The 21,031-nt window shown below is 47.6% G+C and overlaps 1 protein-coding gene across 3 annotated transcripts in view; it reads left to right on the forward strand.

The window, feature by feature from the left end:
* The window catches only part of PIAS1 (protein inhibitor of activated STAT 1), an 84,044-nt gene that overhangs the window by 13,870 nt on the left and 49,143 nt on the right, over nt 1-21,031 (forward strand). The window contains exon 2 of one of the 3 annotated variants that reach the window (XM_087704393.1): nt 12,132-12,159. The exons of the other annotated variants lie outside the window; for them this stretch is intronic. The gene's annotated coding sequence lies outside the window, so the exon portion shown is untranslated. The remainder of the gene's footprint in view (nt 1-12,131; nt 12,160-21,031) is intronic. 3 annotated transcript variants of the gene reach the window in all.

A 21,031-nucleotide genomic window follows, 5' to 3' on the forward strand; every position in this document is an offset into this window, starting at 1 on the left:
CCTTCCTTCCTTCCCTCCCTCCCATCCCTTTCTTTATGTTTTCTTCATGCTTTCTTTTCTTTTTCCTCTGCTCTTTTTAAATCCCCCCCCTTCTTCTCCTCCTCTACATTTAGGTTGGATTAGTTTGTACAACGGTCATCAAACTTCTGAAGTAAAAATAAATAAATAAATCATATTTAAGAAGAAGAAGAAAAAGGAAGACGTTTTTAGTTAAGTCAAACGTTTTAATAAAAGTTTCATCTTTTAAGATTTGTCCAACACATCCAATTGTAACCTTAACAGTAAAGAATATCACCCCAGCTGCTAAAGGTTCAACCAGTCTGAGAACCATTGAAAAGACAACAGTGCAAAATCCAAAAGACACAACTTCCTCACCGCCATTGCTTTGGTACCAAATCTTTGAGGAAGGGGCTCCAGAAAGAAGGAGGAGGAGGAGGGAACCAAAGAGAGCTTTTACCGAGTCTGCGCCCCACAGCCAGGACCGTCCTTGCGCCCCTCAAGCCGCGTTTCTTCCCCGCAAAGCCCTTCGGGCAACCCGAGAGTTCCGCTTGACGCCAGAAGGGCTTTGCAGGAAGAAACGCCGCGTTTCTTCCTGCAAAGCCCTTCTGGCGTCAAGCGGAACTCTCGGGTTGCCCGAAGGGCTTTGCGGGGAAGAAACGCGGCTGGAGGCGCCAGGACGGTCCTGGCTGTGGGGCGCAGACTCGGTAAAAGCTCTCTTTGGTTCCCTCCTCCTCCCCCTCCTTCCACAGTCTGTGTGACGCTGCCGCCAGGCTGAGAGCTGCCGCTGAAACAAGTTTGGGGAGGTCCTTTGCAGCCAGCCAGTTCTAGCTGCCTGCAAAGGACTTCCCCACGTTTGCTTTGAAAGAAACCTCTGCGCGGGAGTTAGAAACCTCTGCGCGGGGGTTTCTTGCCATGTGCGCGGCCGCGCGGCCGCGCACCTTAGAGGGAACAGTGGACCCGGCGTACAAAATACCGTATTTATCGGCGTATAACACGCAGTATCGGCGTATAACACGCAGGCAGGGTTTAAGCTTGCAATTTTAGTTTTAAAACTGCGTGTTATACGTCGATAAATACGGTACCTTTTTCCCCTCAAAAAGAGGCTGAAAATCTGGGTGCGTCTTATACACTGAATACAGCATTTTTTGCCTCCCCAAACCCCACCCCCTTCACCAAAATGGCTGTGCATAGCCTTTAGGAGGCTTTCAGAGAGCTCCTGGGCACTGAGGAGGGCAGAAATGAGCAAAAAACACCTGGTTTTTTTGCTCAATTTTGCCCCAGCCCCCAGGAGCACTCTATAAGCTTCCTTTTTGGACAAAATACCTTTTTTTGGACAAAAAACAGGCCGTTTTTTGCTCATTCCCCCCCTCCCCCGGAACACTCTACAACCCTCCATTCATGCCCTTAAAAAAAAAATGGGCCCGTTTTTGGGAGGTTTGCAGAGTGCAAAAACTTTTTAAAAAAAATTTGCCTCTTCCAAATTTTGGTGTGTCTTATACTCCGGTGTGTCTTATACGCTGAAAAATATGGTATGTTTCCATATACATCGCCTGGTCATATTTTGTCAGATGAGCGACATATAATATAAACAAACAAACAAAACAGAACTTTATATGGGATGTACTTACTTTTTCACATGACTGTATAGAAACCAAATTGTCAGCTCCAAGGCCTGGAGTTGCCATTCAGGGGAGAAGACTGTGATGATAAGTGATAATAGTTTTTTAATTGACAATTATTTCTTGGTGCAAATACAAAGAGAATATGTGATATGTACTTTAAAAAATAAACACCTGGTCCTTACATCTTCTTTTAATCCAGAACTTTTCAGATTAATGTAACACCAGAAACTATCCATTTGATACCATAAATTAATTTTCCAAGCAACTTGGTAAAATATATTAAGAAAACTTGAGATTTAAACATATGGAAAACATATTGCTGAATAAAAAATAGCAGGTATGTTTTTAAACATTTGGAATTTTCAAAAATAACATCAGTGATATGTAGATAAATGATACTGTTTATTTGGATTTGAGCAACATCCCTCCCCCAAAAACCTCTGTGTAAACTGACAGTTGGAAGAATAGAGGCAGGTGTACAAATAGTTCTTGCTATGGATGGAAGGCATTAAACAGAGGGGTTGTGAAAGAGCTGGCTGGTATTGTTTGCTGTGGCCTTTAAGGAAGAAGCTGAGAGGGGAATCGGTTCCTAGAAAAATCAAAATATGAGTTGTGAAAACTAAGTAGTCTATGAAAAGCTGTAAAATAGGGTTTCTGAATAGATTTAATGACTGCAAAATAGCAGATGAGAAATTTTGAATGCTAGAAAAAAGAATCCTCCTGAAGGCAGGAGGAGCTCTCTAAGGTCATGTTTTGGATTTTTTTTCTATAGAAAAGCAAGGACGGGGAAAAGGAAAGATGTGGCTATGTATTCATTGGTAAAGAAAGAATGCGGAGAATCTTTTTTCTGTGTAGTATTACTGGGGTATCCATGTGGGGAATTCTTGGGTTTCAGGTTCTATGCTTTCTCCAGGGTAGTCGATGCCACTGAATAAGAGACCCTTCGACTAGAGTCGGTCTTTGATCTGATCCAGCCTTGTGGTTCTTATTTTCTGGTTGCTTTTCTTGCATTTGAGCTGCCAAATCCCAGATTAGCTTCTTCACAAAACAAAGTCATGTTTCTTCCATGTCATCCTGAAGCCCAAATCCCATGAGGTGAAGAGTTGTGAATCTCAGTTTTGGCAGTACATGTAGTCTTTGCTTAACTCTGGTTGTTTGGGACTGACGTCTCCCTCGCTGAGTGCTGTAGTCGTAGAGTGTAATGTCACTGACATTATGGCAATTGCAGCAATCCCAGTTGCCATTGTTAGGTGTCCTACAGTCAGGCGATTGTTATTTAAAAGTTCCCACTGACTCTGCATAGTCATGTGACTATGGGACGTTGTAATTGTGAACTGGTTGCCAAGTATCTGAATCACGATTCCATGACCCAGGGACACTGCAGTGGCCACAACTTTGAGGATCTCTCATAGGTGCCCCTTATTCAGTCTTAACTTTATACAGTCAGTGACTGGTTGGGCATTGAGGATCACCTGTAGAATATAGCAATAGCACTTAGACATATACTGCTTCATTGTGTTTTACTGGTCTGTCTGAGCGGTTTACAGAGTCAGCATCTTTGCCCCCATCAATCTGGGTCCTCATTTTATTGACCTCGGAAGGATGGAAGGCTGAGTCAACCTTGAGCCGGACAGGATCGAACTCCTCACAGTCAGCAAAGTTAGCCTGCAATACTGCATTCAACCACTGCACCACCAGGGCTCTAATAAACTCTCCACATGATAAATGTGATCATTTTGTATCATGTTAAACAAAATTTTTAATAATATTGTTACTTTGAGTGGCTGAAAGCAAATTCTGCAGGTCCGAACCTTAGTATTCAATGGCATTATTTCTTTTCAGTGGTTTGTGTTTTCCTTTCCTTCACAAAATTACAGCCTGCTCTAAAATGTTTTGGGTGCCTCTATCCATCTTCTTAGATTTATTCTACCCATGCTTTGATTTTACTGTGTGCAGATCTAATCCTCTTATTCCACCCTTTTCTTGGAGATCCATCTGCCCTTTTAAACCATAATTTTGCATCTTCTGTTGCTTTGTCTGCTCTGTTCAGGGAAGCTCTGAGTGCTGTTGGTGGAAGTTGGTCTTCAGGCCGTCTGTTGCGGGTGGAAGCTCCCTCTGCTTCTTCCTTCCCTTCCCTGCAAATCAAAACAGCAGGGAGTCCTCAATTTATGATTACAACTGAGCCCATAATTTCTGTTGCTAAGTGAGACATTTGTTAAGTGAGTTTTGCCCCATTTTGCGACTTTTCTTGCCATGATTGTTAAGTGAATCTCTGCAACTGTTAAGTTAGTAACATGATGTCAGAAGCAAAGTCAATGGGAGAGACAGATTCACTTAATAATCACATGATCAAAGGGGGGATTACATGACCCCGAGACACTGCAACCAGTTGCCAAGTATCTGAATTTTGACCACGTGACCTCTTGGGGATGCTGCAACGGTCATGTGAAAAATGGGCATAAGTCACTTTTCTCCTAGGCGCTGCTTGGAGTGTCCAAGCATGAGTTAACTTCAGCTTGCTGCCCAAGGACTGAGTTCAAAGTTTGTGTAGCTCCCCTCAGAGGCTCAGTTTAAAAAACTCAGTCGCCCTAAAAGGACATATTTTGAGGAATTCCAGCAGCAAGTTGGACTCTCCAAGTCAGTGTAGTGTAGCCTTTATTATTTTTGTACATAGTTAGATTAGGTTTCTTTAGCTCCTTATTGTTTCCTCTCAGTCAAAAGTGTGGATTGCCTGTCTCAACGTCTGATGTGTGGAACAGGCTGCCTGGAGTGTGGCTGGCTTCCACGCTGCCGCGATTGAAGTTACCCTGTGGAACGGCTTGTTAGCGGCTTCTGGCGAGCTTCGGGGGCAGGTAGACAGCTAGGTACCCCCTAAAACACTGTTGGAGAACTTCTTGATAGCCAGAGGCTCTCCTGAGCCTTCCGAATAGCCGACAGCTTCCCCGGTGCCGCTTCAGGCATGCGGCGGCCATTTTGAAAAGGAAGAATCTTCACACGTTTATTCTGAGCCAGTTCAAGCTGCTGCCGCCTGTTCCTTTGCAGATCGCCGCCAGGAGGGGTTCTAATTATCTGGCCTCACTCGTGTCTCCAGACAGGCCTCTCCCTCTCCAGGACTTCCAACTGGGCGGCTGCAGGGATTTTGGCTATTGCTTGGCCATCCCCTGGTATTTAAGTCTAGTGCGATCTGCGAGCACCCTGAACACATTCTGACAGGCGCCATTTTGTCCTGCCTTTTCTTCAACACTTGGGACATTGACTGTTTCTGAGGACATTCAGCTCCCATCTTCTGTCCTAAAGCCTCGTTTCTTCGGCTCAGTAAGCCAGTTCTGCCTCAGTGCCTGATACCATGGCTAACACCACAGATGCTGAATCCAATTCCCAGGAGGGACCTACTGTCAGCACCTCTTCATTGAGTAATTAGGAAAGAAGACCACGAGACTCCATAGGTAGAAATCAAGTGTACTTTTGCTAATTATGAATGATTAGAAGCGTAGCAAAGCGAAGACTGATTATTTAGGCGCGAAAGCGATTGATATATAAAATAACCCATTCCCCACCCCTTGGCATCCCAGTTACAGTCCAATCATAATTCTCCTAAGTGTCAGGTGTGAGATAACTTCGAAAGGCATCACCAAGATGGAATGTCGGTGCCGTTAGTCTTGGCGGGAACCTCCTCCGCATGCGTAGTCCAACAGGCAGCAGAACTCCAGAATCTTCCTCCAGCACAATTAGTAACCCCTCCCAAATACCATGCCCTCCCTCCCAGTTTCATTGGCAGCCGAAGCAGCAGCAAAGCAGAGGCTGACACCTACCACCAGTAAACACAGCAAGATCAACCCTGCTGCTAAGGGTGAGGGGGCCGGGGGCCCATCTAAGGGGAAGCAGCCCGAACCCAGGAAGGCGTCCAAGGCTGCAGAGAAGATGGCTAAGGGCCAAAGGGCCCTTGAAAGTAAGGGCCAAAGGGCCCTTGAAAAGCAATTCCAAAGGGCTCAGTCAGCCCAGAGACCTGCAAGGGATCCCTCTCCACCCATGGAGGAGATTGCAGGTCCTTCCCTTCCCACTCCCCAGCGGAATAGGTCCCCATCCCTGGCAGGGGAAGAGGACTTTGGTTTTTCACCTAATCCCTCTAGGACTTCTCCCGGGTCTCCCTGTCCATCTCTACCTGAGGAGTCCATGAATGAGGCCTGCTCTATTATTGAGGAGGAATCCTTGCCTCCACCTGAGGCCGGACCCAGGCCTTATGCCCTCCTGAAGACCATCCTTACCAAGGAGCTATCCTTACCAAGGCCAGGGCTTCCACCCCCCAAATGGGTCTACCAACTCAGGCAGACAAGCCTTCCACTGATCAGGGCAATAAAGATACTATTGGGCCCCAGGATCCTGTTGCGGGACTCTTCAAGGGGACCACTCCTACTCAGGATCTGGTTCCAGCCACCCAGCTGTTCCTGGATGTTATCCAGCGCGAATGGGCCCAACCGGGTTTGATGGCTAGTCCCAGTGGGGTAGATAAGAAGCTGTATACCATGGATAGTAGCCTTGAGGATCTCTTAAAGCTTCCACAGGTGGATGATCCCATTGTAGCGCTAACTTCCAATTCAGTGCTTCCAGCCGACCTTCTGGAAGGCTTAAAGGCTGAGTACAAGAGGGCAGAGAAGGCCTCTCACCTGGTCCCTGCATGGGCCATGAGAGCATCTTCTTCCTCTTCTTACTTTAGCAGGGCAGCACTGTTTTGGCTCCGCAAACTGCTGTCCAGCCTGCCAACGGGGAACACTAAAATGTGCCAGGATGTGAATAAAATCATAGTGACTGTTGAGTACTCTGCCGACGCCTCGCTTAATGCCACAAAATTTCCCTCCAAAATTTCCCTCAAATGTCACCTCGCACCGTTTGCTGTGGCTTCGCCACTGGCAGGTGGACATGAAGGTGAAGTGGAAGCTCGCTTCTGCTCCCTTTAAGGGAGGAAAGTTTTGGGGGGAGGCCTTGGATTCGGTCTTCATTGAATCCAAGGATAAACGTAAAATCCTGCCAGCAGTCACCAAAAAGTCAGACCGCAAGAGTCAGTACGTTCGTAGGCAACCTTTTCGGAACGCAGACCCCCTGCCTCCTCTGACGGATTTAACCAGTCATACTCCCAATCTCAGGATCGTGTCCAAGACAGGTCATCTTACAAGGACAAGAACAGGCAACAGGGCGACTACAGGCCCTTCCGAGGGGGGTATTCCAACCTTTCCTTTCGGAAGTCGAAGTGACCGTCACTGGTCCCCTCCCATAGGCGGTCGTCTCCAACTATGCTCCGCTCAATGGGAGGAGACAACGACGGACACTTGGATTCTGAATACGGTCCGTCACTGCTTGGCCCTGGAATTCCTCTCAATTCCCCCATGGACCTTTGTCCATTGTCCCATTCCCAAGTCTGCCCACAAGCACCAGCTGATGCCGGTGGAGATAGGACATTTGCTGGAGATAGCGGCCATAGAGAAGGTCCCCAGGGGTCAGGAGGGCAGGGGGTTCTACTCGATTCTCTTCCTGGTCCCAAAGTCTTCAGGGGGAGTAAGGACAATACTCAAGAAATTCAACATCCATCTAGTGTACAAGCACTTCAGGATGCAGTCTCTTCAGACCATACTGGGTTGCATCAGGCAGGGTGACCTCCTAACTTCCATCGAATTGAAGGAGGCGTACCTGCATGTTCCCATTCATCCAGCGCACCGCAGGTTCCTGAGGTTCCAGTTTGCAAACCAGCACTACCAATACAGAGCCCTCCCCTTCGTCCTCTCGTCGGCTCCAAGGACATTCACCAAGCTTCTGGCCGCCATCGCAGCACATCTCCGATCTCTCCCAGTGAGACTAGAATGCTACCTGGACGACATTCTCATTCACTCGTTGTCCAGGGGGCAGGCCCAAAGAGATCTCGACATCATCATCCGCGTTCCCCAATGCCATGGGTTCTCAGTCACTCGACAAGAGTTACCTGATTCCAACATCCAGAATCCAGCATCCCGGCACGGTGATCGACTCCAGGAGCTGCAGAGTCTTTCTTATACAGGAGCAGGTGGACAGCATCAGATCTCTGGTAAGACGTATCCAAGTGGCAGGGTCAGCGTCCATTGTCTCTCTCTCTCTCCCCCAGTTGCTAGGAAAACTAATCTCTTGCATCTCAGTGGTTCCTTGGGCGCGTCTGTATGCGCGAGAGCTCCAATGGTTCCTCCTACCGATCCAGAGACGCAAGGCCAACAACTCCAGGAGGGTGGTGTGCCTCCCTTCAAGGGTGGTTCAATCCCTCAGGTGGTGGCAGCCCTGCTACGGGGATCCTTATTCAAGGAACCGGAGCGCGTGGTCATAACAAAAAGCATCCAGCTTTTGTGCCGAAAGTTAATAGTGTCTTCCACAGGACACATGAGGTGATTCTTCCTGATTTTTGTCCGTGACCCAGACATCCAAGGGACCACATGTGGCATAAATTTGATGTTCGCTGTGCTGTGCGCATATACAAGAAAAGATCTGCTTCCTTTCGCAGGTCGGAATCATTCTTTGTCTCTTTTCAGCCCGTTTCAATGGGCAGGAAAGTTTCCTCTTCCACCATAGGACGCTGGATACGGGCATGTATCAAGCTAGCCTATGAGCAACAAGCTAGACCGGTTCCTCCTTGCATTATAGCACACTCAATGAGGAGTGCCGTGACCTCGGCCGTGTGGGCCATGCAAGCGGCCATAGAGGAAATATGCAGAGCTGCAACGTGGTCATCGCCACCTCCTTTCGTGAGGAGCTACAGACTGGATGCCTTTGTATCTGCGGAGGCTTCCTTCGGGAGAAGAGTTTTACAATGAGTCATCACGACTCCCATGGGCTTGGACAGTTCTTCTTCCCACTCTGGGACTACATAGCTTGAGTATGTCCCATGCTTGGACACTCCAAGCAGCGCCTAGGACAGCGATGGTGAACCTTTTTTGGCTCACATGCATAAGGGGGGAGCGCAGGGGGGCTATGCGCGGGTGTGCTGCACCCATAATGCAATGCATGACCCCCCCCAGTGCGCATGCGTGCATTACAGGTGCGACCCTCCATTTTTTTGCATCCTTTTTTCATCTTCCCCAGGCTCCAGAGGTTTTATAGGAGCCTGGGGAGGGCAAAAAAAGCCTTTCCCCGGAGGCTGTCCGGAGGCTTTAGGGTCCTTCAGGAGGCTTCCCTGAAGCCTCTGGGGCACTTAAAACAACCCTTTGAGCAAATTGGAAGTCTGTTCCCGAACCTCCGGTTTGCCCATAGGGCTGTTTTTTTGCGCTCTGGAGGCTTCAGGGAAGCTCCTGAAGCTTCTGGAGGGCCTCTGGGGTGGGGAGGGCGGGGGAGGCTCTTTTCGCTCTCCCCAGGCTCCTATAAAGCCTCTGGAGCCTAGAGAGGGCAAAAAATGGCTTTAAAAAAGGGTGAACTCAGTTGGCCAGGGTGCGCATACGCGCTGGCCAGCTGACAAAGCAGCGCCTTGCATGCCCTGCAAATGTCTCTGGGTGCCACCTGTGGCACACGTGCGATAGATTCGCCATCCCAGGCCTAGGAGAGTGACCGCTGGCTTACCTGAATGGTCGTTCTCTAGGCGCTGCGGGAGTGTCCAACCCCACCCTGGGGTCGCCCGCGGGTGCGTGTGTCAGCATCACTTCATTCAGTAATCAGGAAAGAAACCCACTGGACTCCATTTGTATTGAAATCAAGTGTACTTTTACTAATTATAAATGAACAGTTGCAAAGCTAAGCTGAGTCTGGTTAATTAGGCGCGAAAGCTAATAATATAATGTATAATTCATTCCCCTCCCCTTGGCATCCCCGTGCACAGTCCAATCATATTTCCCCCAAATGTTAGGTGTGAGATAACTTCGAAAGGCATCACCAGGATGGAATGCTGGACCGTTGGCCTTGGCGGGAAACACCCCTCCTCCACATGTGCAGTAAGGTGGTCAGTTTAGCGTCTAGAAACTTCCTCCAGCACATCAAATACCATGCCCCCCCCCCGTTTCAACGGCAGCCGAAGCAGCAGCAAAGCAGAGGCTGACAGCGTGTGTGTACCAACTTTGAGGGCATAGAACATTCATATATATCTTCATTTTGGGACTTATTCTTCATTTTTTAAATTGAGCCTCTGAGAGGAGCAAGAGGCATGGCTACACAAACTTTGAGCTCAGTTCTTGGGCAGCAAGCTGAAGTTAGCCCATGCTTGGACACTCCCGCAGCGCCTAGAGAATGACCATTCAGGTAAGCCAACTGTCATTTTATTGTAACTTTGAGCAGTCGCTAAATGAACTGTTGTAAATCAAAGACTACCTGTGCTTGCAGTCTGGCAGTTGATTCCCTGCTTCTCTTGTTTGAAAGAGCAAAATGGATGTGCTTGTCCTGTGGCACTTTTCTCCTCCAGTAAAAGCTGTTACTTTTCTTTTGCCTTTTTTGTTTTTACTTTTAAGAGGTTGTAGTGCCTCTTTGTCCACAGTTAGCAGCCAAAAGGTACTCCCCTGCTACAGCTGTGTAGCATCAGTTTCGGTTCTTTTCTTTAATATAACTTCCAGACGCACTCCCAGCACATCTTTTTATCTCTTAAATACTTTAAAAAATCATGTTTTTTTCTTCTTAGAGCTCTTCCCCTTGGCAAATGGAAGCGAATTGAATAAGTCCATTTTTTAGTACCCAACAGTTGTGGACAACAGAGAACTGGCCATAAAATGCTAAACCCATCTTTTGGGTATATTTGGATACAGAGAAAATGCTATTAATATGCTGCATCACCTATAGTAATTATTAAGGACAGAAACAACAGTGGTGGATAGAACTACAGTTTCCAGGGACAATTGAAATTGGGTGGCCAATATAGTTTAATAAATAAATAAATGATTGGCACACCAATAGATGCAAATGAAGGCTTCTTAACTAATGGCACTATTCCCTCTCTCAGGGGCTGGGGGAGAGGGAAATTGAATATTTAAGTAACAGAAAAGAAATAATGTGACTCTCCTTTCTCTTTGTTTTAGTCTTTTGTCCTGAATATTTAAATTCTCTGTAAATTTAATTTTCTTGCCACAGTTGTTAAGTGAATCGCTGCAACTGTTAGTAACATGATTGTTAAGTGAATCTGGCTTTCCCGTTGACATTGCTTTTCAGAAAGTCGTAAAGGGGGAAAATCACATAACCCCTGGACACTGCAACCATCATAAATATGAATCAATTGCCAGGTACCGTATTTTTTGGAGTATAAGATGCAACTTTTCCCCTCAAACAAAGAGGCTGAAAATCTGGGTGCGTCTTATACACTGAATACAGCATCTTTTGCCTCCCGAAACCCCGCCCCTTCACCAAAATGGCTGTGCATCGCCTTTAGGAAGCTTTCAGAATGTTCCTGGTGGCTGGGGAGGAAAGAAATGAGTAAATAATGGGGCAATTTTGCTCAATTTTGCCCCACTGGCCCCCAGGAGCACTCTATAAGTCTCCTACAGGCTCTGCATGCAATTTCTTTGACAAAAATCGGGCACATTTTCACAAAAAACAGTCTGTTTTTTGCTCGTTTTGGGGGGCACCCCCAGGAGCACTCTACAAGCCCCCTAAAGGTTATTCATGCCTCTTTTTTTGGAAAAAAGGCCCATTTTTGCAAAAAACGGGCTGTTTTTGCGAGGTCTGCAGAATGCAAAAACTTTTTTTAAAATTTGCCTCTTCAAAACCTTGGCTCATGTTATACTCCGGTGCATCTTATACCCCGAAAAATATGGTACTTGCCAGGCCTATGTCTTAACAGTAATGTATTTTTCTGCAATTACTATTCCCAAAGTAAAACAGCTTCCATCTGCATGGCAAAATTTGATGGGGGTAGTAAAGATTGAAAATGCTAGCAGAATTGACTTGATTTTTCTACCGTTAAACTGAAGACTCTTACATTCTACAACCTTGTTTAATATCAAAGATAACCATAAAATTCAGACAGTAAATTAATCTTCACTTGCAACTCAATATAGGCATTCATCCTTACATTTCAGAGGCACAGGGAGAGTATTCTGGACACAGTCCCATTGAAATGAAAAGCAGTAATGCTGGAACTCAGCTATTCTCTTAATTTTAAATGAAGCTTAAAGCCAAGTTGAATTGTTGCAAAAAAGAATGGTTTGCTCTGGAGGCACACAGAAAAAATCATCTGGCACATTGAATTTGGAGAATCCAAGGAACACCAGATAGGCATAATGGAATAGCCTTTTGACCCTAGCATCTCTCAAAGATGACATCAGCCGAGACACTGCCACATAGATATAAATTAAGATGGCTGATATAAATTACGGCATCACTCTGTTTTTGGTTTTTGGTTTATTTAATGTGATGTGAGAATGCATTTCCTACAGATTAGCATTGTGTCTAAACCAAGCCACTATATACAAAGGAGAACAATGACTATAAGCATGGGGTGCTTTTAATAAAGCTTTTTCTCCCCCTCTCTTTCCCATCCCTGAATTTTGAACTACATCATCAAGGAAAGTTGTCTTTGTTTTTCAGGTGAAAGAGAAAGAAGCTGCTAGAAGAGGTAGGATGGAACAATTTGTTTTATTTTTAGCTTAGAACCCTCAACAGTTATTTTGAAATTGAAATTCTGTAGGTATTGTAGGCTTGATATCTGAAACCTGTCTAGATTGTCATTACAGGTATGGGCTATGTTGTTAGGAAAGCTCAGGTAGGTTGCATTTGCTATTGATAGTATCTGTAAATCATCATATCCTGCATACAATTTAAGGATCCTAAGAGTTCATTTGATGAACCGAACGTGTCACTTCTTAGTCTTCAGTTTTAGATCTCTGCATGTTGGTAGAATGCATCTTGTGTTCTTAAAATGTTATTTTCATAATCCAACCAGTGTCTTCTGTATACAAGCTAGAAGGAAAACAACCAACCACAACACTCACTAGACTGTGATCCATTTTGTTCCAGTTTTGTAATTAGGAGCACACCTCAAGACTTAATTGGATGTGGGAAGATAGTAAGCTTTGTAGCACTTAGGAAATAATTTGGCAAAACTGCTTTGGAGCACATGGGGATAAAAGAGTATCATCATTCTTTTCCTTGTGATTTCCAGAAAAAGATGCAAAACTTTAAATAGTTGTAAGCAGGTGCTACATTTGTGCCCCAAATGCTCTGAAGCATCCTCTTGGAATTAATATTCTATAGAAAACACTGCAGAAGGTACTTTTGGAAAGACAACATATTCCTTACCTGAATCTTTTATGCTTTTGATAATCTAAAAGGAGCAGCCTTGTTCTTTTCTTCAGCTAACTGTCCCAAAAGAAAATGGATTTTCTTTACCTTCTCCATACCAACTTTCAGACTCTTGGCACTTCAAAAACATAAGGCAAATAAAGATTAACATTTGCCTAGCATGAATTCAGATGTCCGTGAATGCTTTGCTTTACCACTTTTCAAGATTTTATAGTCTGTTTGTAATAACATTTACTTACTTATTGATTGATTTAAGGCCACTCAACTTCAGAGTAATTCTGGGGGCGTTACACTGCAAAAGAAACAACAGTAGACAAAAGAAATCACGATTATCAGCACAAACCAAACTCTATGTATTGTACAGAATATTTCACCAGTGACTAAGTCAAAGCAAGGAGAAAGCCACATTTTAAAGCATTTGTGGAACACTGTTAAGGTAGGAGCTAAACAGATTTCTGGAGCATATTGTGATAGAGAAGGCACACTTCCTGAGTCCCAGTAGGTGGCATTGTTTAATAGATGGGACTGCAATTCATCAGCTTTGTCTAATCTTACAGATAAACAGAAACCATGGAAGATAATCTGTCAAATAACTAGGCCCGGTGCCATAAATTATAACAACCACTTTCAATTGCATCTGGAAGCTCCCTGGTACCAGCACAGCTCGTTGAGCAGTAGTGACAGATAGGCATTCTGAGGCATGACCATTACTGCCCATTCTCCTGCAGCTTCCAAAAGGTCTTTGAACAGCAGCCCCATGTAGAACCATTGCAACAATCCAGCTGTGATGTGAATAAGTCATGAGGGACCAACTGAAGGGCCTCCTGTACCTGATCCAGGAACAGGTATAGCTGGCACAAAAGATGAAGCTGTGCAAATAATCACCTACAACAGTGTTTTTCAACCTTGGCCACTTTAAAACCTGTGGAGCTCAACTCTCAGAATTTCCCAGCCAATTCTGGGGCTTGATTTCCACAGGTCTTACAAGGTTGAGAAACACTGACCAACATTATTAATTTGGAAATGGAATTGAAGATAAGACTGAATGTAGTTCTAAATGATATTATTAAATAGAATGTAACATTTTGGTCCTGTTAATATTATGATTGGTTGCAAACATTTTTATTCACCTGTTGAATTCTTCCCAAGGATCTGGAATAGACAGATGTTTGAGGGTAACAAAGATATTCTTATAAGCTGTTACAAATAAAGTTGCCTTGTGTAATTGACTGATGATGATTTTGTCAATGTTGATGGTGTTCCAAATATTTTAATGCTGCCTCCAAAACACATGTTATCTTTGCTTTCTTTTGCCATGGTTGTTCTATTTGCAGGCCTTTGTATTTTGTAATTTTCTCCAGTTCATTCTTTTCTATTCTGCTATTTCGAGATACAAAATCCATTATCCAGACTTTTTTTTTCTTTTTTGTCAACAATTGTTACATCTGGTATGTTATGTGGCAGGTGCCTGTGTGTTTGACCCAAATTCAATTTCGCATCTTTCATTTCATCTTCTTTTTTATTCTTATCTACCTCCTTTATCTAAGCTGCATTCTTCTTGTATTTCTTTGGGTTGTCCCAAAGGTGCTTTTTCAAAAGGCAACTGGATTTTGTTTTTCCTTGAAGCTGTTTTGTTTCTCATCCAAGAAGCTTGTTCAATTCTGGATGACTGAGAATCTCTATTGGGTTGCCCTATAGCTATAACTGGAGACAAATTCCTTTTGTGTCCAATCACATAAAGAATTCTATTCTATTCTATTCTATTATTTTTCATCAGTGTTGGCTGGCTTATTGCAACCTTTCTGATGGATTGGTAGAAACATTTCTGATTTGACTGAAATTGGAAGTTCTGCCTGTAGTGTGCAATTTTTGCTTCATATCTGCTGATCTTGGCTACAGCTGTTATTTGCTGCCTTATTTCCAGGGCTTCCTTGATATTCCTTGTTTCAAGGTGATATTTTTTATCAGGTATTCTTTGGTCTTCTTGTTCTTCAGCTACATTTTTTTCATGTCTTTTTTTATTAAAAGTTTTTTTATTTTTATTTTTCAAAACAGACACAACACAAAAATCCTCTTTCTTTACATACTGTAGAAAGTGTATCAGTTGGTTACAAAAAAATTTGTGCGTTTCTTTCACAGTCACCCATGATTCATATTAATTTTAGTATTTTAAATCAAATATATTTGTACATATTACCATATCCTACCCCCATTCTGGTTTGACTATAATTGTTTAAATGTCCTTCATCATAAAACATACCAAAACTCAAAACATAACCACATACTGGCATCTCATTTACTATTTCTAGTATCCCAATAACACTATTCCTTATGGCCTATTCTAGCTAAACATCAATAACATTTAGTAACAAAGGTTTCTAATCTTCCTTTCCAAATCACTGTTTACAATTTACATCCAATTTCCCCATGTTGTACCCATACCTATATATACATTGTTTTCCAGAGGAAGGGAGGGAGTGGTCACATGAGGGTATTCTCAAAGCCCGATTGGTCCAAAGACTGAGAGCAAACTCTTAAATACTGGTGCCTTCCAGTCCTATCCTAGTTTCCTCTCAGTCTTTTACGGTCCAAGAACTGTTTGAGAATTATCCCATGGTAGGATTTCTATTTATTCCAATTTGGTCTCATTTGGTTTAATTGGGCATTTTAAAAAGGTTTTCTAAATTGCTAAATTCTGCTGCGGCCCAAGGGACAGTTTTCTGCCCGGGTGGTTGGGGAGGGCCCTGTGGGGCATGCTGCCTCCCCCCCCGCGGGCCCAGAGCCTCAGGCCTATCCCTGGGATTGCGGGGGTGCCAGCTCTTAATCCAGCTGCTGGAGCGGCAGCTTTCTTGTTTAAACGGCCGGGAGAAGCGGCAGCGACACCACCAGGCGCATACGAGCCACTTGCGAAGCCGCCGCTTGATTCGGCCAGCTGCTGCATTCCTCTTTTGGCTCTAGCCGCTATGAGTGTTCCTGGGGGAGGGGGTGTGTGCCTGGATGCCGCGACCTTGGCTGCATCAGCGCGGGCCTTTGGACACCCGGCAGAGATGCTGGATCAGCATGGCCATTTTGGTTTGGTCGCCACGTGCGCGAGGATCGCGCTTCGGCCTACGGCCATTAAGTCTGGTGCGGTGGCTCTCCCTTGGCATAGCAGACGACTGGAACAGCAGGCCCAGGTCCCGGTGGGGCCTATAGCGGCTTGAAATCCTCCATTCCTTCTGGCTGGACGCGTAAATGGGGTAATGGAGGAGGGCTCGGATATTCCCCAGGGCCAGGTGGCAGGCCTGGTGAGAGGTGAGGAGGCCCAATGCCGGGGGTGGAGTCAGGTGTTCCCCCTCCAAGTTTTTCCTCTGCCCAACGCCCATCTTGATCCTCCACGAGGGAGGAAGCCGGTAGGCACAGAGGCATCGAGGTAATGTCTGCCAGGGCGGGGAGAAAGGCCGGTTAAATGGGGCCTCTGCCAGGGACAGGTCCTGGTCTCCCTTCAGGCCCTTTTCAGCCCGATCCGCTCCTAAGGGTTTAGTCCTTCTTTGTCCTAGGCCTCCCAGACTGGTTTCACTCCTTTTCTGGGTGGAGGGAGGTCCCCCTCTCCCTCCCGCTCAGGGGTTCTTGGAGGGTTCTTCTAGGAGATCCTACCCCTCGTGCAGGTTGGCTCCCCGGGGCCTGGTTCTGCCTATGATGATATAGAGGATTTGGATCAGCTCCCTGAGGGTCTTAAGTGTTTTTTTCCCCCCTGCCTTTTGCGGGGCATTGCCCGGCGAGATAGATGCTGCTTCCTTTGCAGGCATGGAGGTCTGGGCCGCGCCCAGTATTGGGCTACATCCCCTTCCATGGTTAGCGAGGCTTCGGTCATGGGGGAGGTGAATCTCCAAGATTTGGGTTTCTCGGAGGACGTGGGTGCGGCCCCCATTGGATGAGCCCGCTTCTTTGGGCTTCTTTGCCCCAGACATGTTCGAAATTCTCTTGGCCAAGGCACGGAACACACCTAGGTGGGAACTGGCCTTCAGTACCTCCACCTAGGGATCCTGACATGGTCATGTTTTTCTGCCACGGCCACGAACAGGGAGGAGATTCCGGCTCCTCACTTGTTTATGGAGGCCCTGACCAACCAATGGGCGCATCCCCCCGTCTTCTTGTGTCCTGGGAGCATTGGCCGCTGGCACTATAGAGTGGAACAAACCCTTGCCCAGGCTGTTCAGTTGCCGACCGTCGCCTCTTCGGTGGATGCCCTGGTATCCTCCTTTCGGGTGGCATCAGGCGATGCGGCAGATTAGTTGAAGCCGGAGAATAGGCGTGCTGAGCTTATCTTAAGGGAGCACTTTATTGCCACTGCGTGAGCTATCAAATCCACAACCTTGGCCTCCTGTTTTTAGCCAGGCCGCGGTCATGTGGCTTAGGCAGCTCCAGGAGCGCATTCCCATCCAGGACGAGCGGCTCCGCCAGGATCTCATCTAGATCGGGGTGGCCTGCCAGTTTTCCGCTGATGCGACCCTGGACTCGCTCAAGTTTGCGTCCAGTGCTCTGGCCACTTCTGTCACATCTCACAGGCTCCTGTGGCAGCGTCACTGGCAGATGGCCAACTAGACCTAGTGGAACTTGGCGGCCGTTTCATTTAAGGGGCCTAATCCTTTTGGGGGGGCCCTCGACCCCATTCTGAGAATGGAGGCAAGGGAAAGTTCGTCCATCTTAAGCTGTGAAGCCCGAGTCTAAGTATCATTCTTGTCGTGTGCCACAGTATAGGGCTTCAGATTGTGTCTATAACCAGCGTTTCTCTTTTTTTCCACTCTGTCAGGCAGTTCCCCAGGTCGTCCTTTCGGGACGGGAATGGCTTCCAACACCAGTCCAGGTGGCCCCTTCGCGGAGGGGGCGGCCGTCCCTACCGCAGAGGGAAGTGACTCGAACTCGAGTCATCCCATCGGCGGCCTTCTTCCCTCTATGCGGATCAATGGGTCCGAGCCACGGTTCATCACTGTCTCAGGTTGGAATTTCTCTCCACCCCTCCGACTCTCTTCAGGGCATTCCCTCTGTCCCGGAGCCTGGAGTGCCGCCGCCTGATGGATCAGACCATCGCCCTCCTTGACATTCAGGCGGTGGAGGCAGTTCCTCTAGAGGAACGGGGCCTGGACCACTTCTCCCACCTGTTTGTGGTTCCAAACGGGTGGCTGGAGGGTTTTTCAGGACCTCAAACGTCTGAATTGTTTTCTGGTACACAAGCGATGCGATAGTCTTCCCTCATTTCTGTCCTTCTGGGCATCGAACAAGGGGACTTCTTGGCCTCAGTGGTTCTCACGGAGGCCTATCTTTGCATCCCAATTCTGGCCAGTCATCGCAGGTTCCTGGGGTTCTCCCACGGGAGCAGTCACTACCAATACAGGGCTCTTCAGGAAAGCTGTAAAAACTTGGCTGTTCTTGCAGGCCTGGGGCTGTTGACCTCACTGTTGAGGTCCAGCCCCAACTAGAATGAATGTATGAGGGTGTTTGTTGTTTTTAAATTGTTTTCTTTTATCGTTATGTGTTTTTTCTTATATTCTTTGTAAGCCGCCCGGAGTCCTTCGGGATTGGGTGGCATATAAATATATTAAATAAATAAATAAATAAATCTTCCCTTCGGGCTGGCCTCCGCTCCCCGGGCCTTCACGAGGTTTCTGGCGGCCCGGGGCAGCTCATCTGCACTCCATCCCAGTGGGACTCCAATGTTCTTTAGACAATATCTTGGTTCAGGTGGGGTCTCTTCCTCAAGCCTTTTCGGAACTTCAGCTCCCCTTCCGCAGGCTTCAGAGCCTAGGTTTCTCGGTGGACTTCCCCAAGAGCCACCTCTCCCCTTCCACGTGCATTCTTCACCTGGCGACAGTCATAGTCTCCGTGTCGGGGGGGGGTGCGTCTGTCCCAGGAGCACCACAGCGGCCTGTGTCAACTGGCAGAAGGCGTTCGCAGAAGTCGGTTTGTTTCAATCCTTAGTGGGGATTAGTGGGCAAGATGGTTTCTTGCGTCGGGATAGTCCCATGGGCCAGGCTTTTTTGGCCTCTTCTGGGGAAACTTGTTCCTTGTCAGAGGGGGCGATTGAGCACTTCTCTTCGAATCCTCCTCCTCCCGATGGGGGTCCGAGTCTCGCTGGGGTGGTGGCTGCCCCCGGCCATTCAGCGGGACTGCTGCTTCGGGGAGCCAGACAGAGAGAGCATCACCACAGACGCGAGCCTGTTCGGGTGGGGGGCCCTGGTGAGCTCTCGGATGGCTCAGGGCAGGTGGTCGTTTTTCAGACCTTTGCCACAATATCAATAGCTTGGAGCTGGAGGCGGCCCGCCAGGCTCTGCAACACCTTCAGGCCTCGGTGGTGGGGCGTCACGTGCTCCTCCTGATGGACAATGTGGCCACCAAGGCCCACATCCATCATCGGGGGGCGGGGGACCCACTCTTGGGCTCTCTGGCTGGAAGCTCTGAGACTGGGCGCCTGGGTGGAGAGGCACTGGTTGTCCTTGGGTTCGGAACGCATCTCCGGGCTCTCCTACGTCCCGATGGATTGGCTGAGTGGGCGACTCTGGTCAAGGGCGAGTGACAACTCCATCCGTCGTTGTTTTGGGGGGATCTGTCAGAGGTTTGGCACTCCTCTAGTGGATCTATTCGCCTCGCCCGCAAACTCGCCACTTCCCCGGTTTTTCACCTGTTTCCTGTCCTGGTCTGCGGAGAGCACGGGCGCCCTCAGGAGCAGGTGGCCTGCGGGCCTTCTGTATGCATTTCCTCCCGTCCCTCGCGTTCTGGGGTCCATCCGGAAGGTTATAGCGTAGAGGACTCTGGTCATTGTGGTGGCCTCTTATGGCACAGGGCCCTAGGTTCGCGGACCTCGTCCAGCTGTCTGTGGCCCCTTCACGGAGGATCCCACGAGAGGAGGTTGTCTGGCAGCAGAGGGTCCTGCTTCACCTGGGGCTCAGTGGTTCCATCTGACCGCCTGGCTCTTGAACGGCGGCTGCTGGGGGGGGGGGCTGGCCTGTCCGCTGGGGTCCGTGCCTCGAGGCGCCTCGGCGCCCTTCTATGACCCGCGGCTGCAATTCCACCTGGGCGGTCTTGTCCGGTGGTGTTCTCCTCCTGGCATTTCTTCCGACAGGGTCTCTTTTCCTCACGTCTCAGATTCCATGCAGAAAGGCCTTGACGACGGGCTTTCATGGGTGTTGTACCACCAGGTGGCGGCTTTGTCTTCGGGCCTGGGGGGTGGGGTCTTCTTCCCTTTCTCAGGTTCCCCTGATCAGGCTTTTTCTGTAGGGCGGCTAATGTCAGGCCTTCCTCCGTCCACGAGTTCCCCACGTGAGATCTTCCCCTTGTTCTCAGGGCTTGATGGGGGCCCCATTCGGACCTCTTCGGTCTGTTCCTCTGTGTTTCTGGTCTTTGGAGGTGGTTTTTTTTGGTGGCGGTTCCCTCCGCCCGGCGTATTTTGGAGTTGGGCGCCCTGTCTTCCGAGGTCGACCTTTGCCATCTTCTCCAGGACAGGGCGGTGCTTCACCTTGATTTTACCTTCTTCCCGAAGGTGAACACTCCCTTTCATAAGGCTCAGGGGTTTGTCCTGCCCGACCTTGCCCGGGCCCATTCCAATGATTGGGGGGGGGGGGGCTCTGGCATCGGTTGGACATGCGCCACACTCTACGGATTTACCTCCAGCAGACCGAGGGGGTCCATAGGTTGGAAGGCTGGTTTGTTTCGTTCCAGCCGGGAACGTTTGGTGCTGGGGTGTCCTCGGCCACCATTGGCCGTTGGCTGCGTCAGGCCATTACGGGGCAGCTGGTCGTCCGGCCCCGTGGGCATTACAGCCTGTTTTACTAGGAGTTCCGTGACCATGACGGTGGGGGCAATGGGGCGTCTGCATAAATGTCAGCAGATTTGATTGTAATCATTTTTCTCTTTATTGCTTGGGACTCTACCCTCCATTTTTCCCATTTGATAAGCATCTCCATCCTTTTCATCATAATTTTCTGTTAGGTGCTCTAATTTTTCAAACATTTTCTCAAATGTATTTGATAGTTTCTGTATTGCAAATATTATCTCTTGCAAGCTGACAGTTTCTCTCTGTTGTTGGAAATAAGCCATTGTTTCCAGCTGTTAAAACACTGCTGCTCTGACTTGGAGGATTTTTATAAGGTTACACCTAGGTTCACCATGAGATCTCTGGTTAAGGATATATTTCAAAGGAACATTTGTAT

Source organism: Thamnophis sirtalis, unplaced genomic scaffold, assembly GCF_051295495.1.
Source record: "Thamnophis sirtalis isolate CommonGarterSnake01/CBP01778 unplaced genomic scaffold, rThaSir2_p1.2 scaffold_2, whole genome shotgun sequence".
Classification (NCBI taxonomy): Eukaryota; Metazoa; Chordata; class Lepidosauria; order Squamata; family Natricidae; genus Thamnophis; species Thamnophis sirtalis.